The 754-nt window shown below is 38.9% G+C and overlaps 1 protein-coding gene across 1 annotated transcript in view; it reads left to right on the top strand.

Annotated features, from left to right (window-relative positions):
- Positions 1–534, top strand: part of ankrd49 (ankyrin repeat domain 49) — a 25,078-nt gene extending 24,544 nt beyond the window's left edge. Inside the window, exon 4 of the transcript XR_007569990.1 lies at positions 253–534. The gene's annotated coding sequence lies outside the window, so the exon portion shown is untranslated. The remainder of the gene's footprint in view (positions 1–252) is intronic.
- Positions 535–754: the final 220 nt, after the last annotated feature.

Below are 754 nucleotides of genomic sequence, written 5' to 3'. Positions count from 1 at the left end.
GGCTCCCGGCTGCATCCGCCTCCCTCAATACTGAATCAATTTTAGAACGAGTTGTACCCATGAATCATACGCACACATACACATGCGGAAATAGAGCCCAGGTTGAAAAATACCGAAGTTATCCTTTAAGGCTGACCTGAGGTTATTATCCACAGTAAGCAGCTGTGTAAAAGTAAAAGCCTTTAACATTGAAGTATGCTGTGTGTGTGTGTGTGTGTGTGTGTGTGTGTGTGTGTGTGTGTTTTTTTTTAGGTTATCGGCTCCTGATGTTTGGAACAAGCTTCAGTCTGATCTACATTTACACACACTGATTCCTTTGACTTTAAAGAGAGAGGGAAAACTTTGGAGTCTAGGCTTTCGGTCTGTAAATGTTTTAGCTGATTGTATGAGTGTTTGTTTTGTGTTTGTAAATGTTTTTCTAATTACTGTCAACTGTAACTGTGTGACTGTATCGCTGCTGTCTTGGCCAGGTCTCCCTTGAAAAAGAGACCCACCATCTCAATGGGACTAACCTTGTTAAATAAAGGTTAAGTAAAAAAAACAACAACAACTCTATTTAGTTATATAATTTTGTGTTTTGAAGTCAGTGTGCAGGCGTTAACTTGAATGAACAGGTCACTGTGACATTTTTCACCTGAACACTGATTGACTGACTCACTAAACCTTATGAAAACATCTTGATGTCACAGAAAGACGGTGTTGATCAGTATTTCAGATGTCTTTCCCTGAAATAAGAAATATAGGCAGAGAAATA

The sequence above is a fragment of the Epinephelus moara genome, chromosome 5, assembly GCF_006386435.1.
Source record: "Epinephelus moara isolate mb chromosome 5, YSFRI_EMoa_1.0, whole genome shotgun sequence".
NCBI classification, from domain to species: Eukaryota; Metazoa; Chordata; class Actinopteri; order Perciformes; family Serranidae; genus Epinephelus; species Epinephelus moara.
This window is presented reverse-complemented; position numbering and strand designations above follow the sequence as displayed.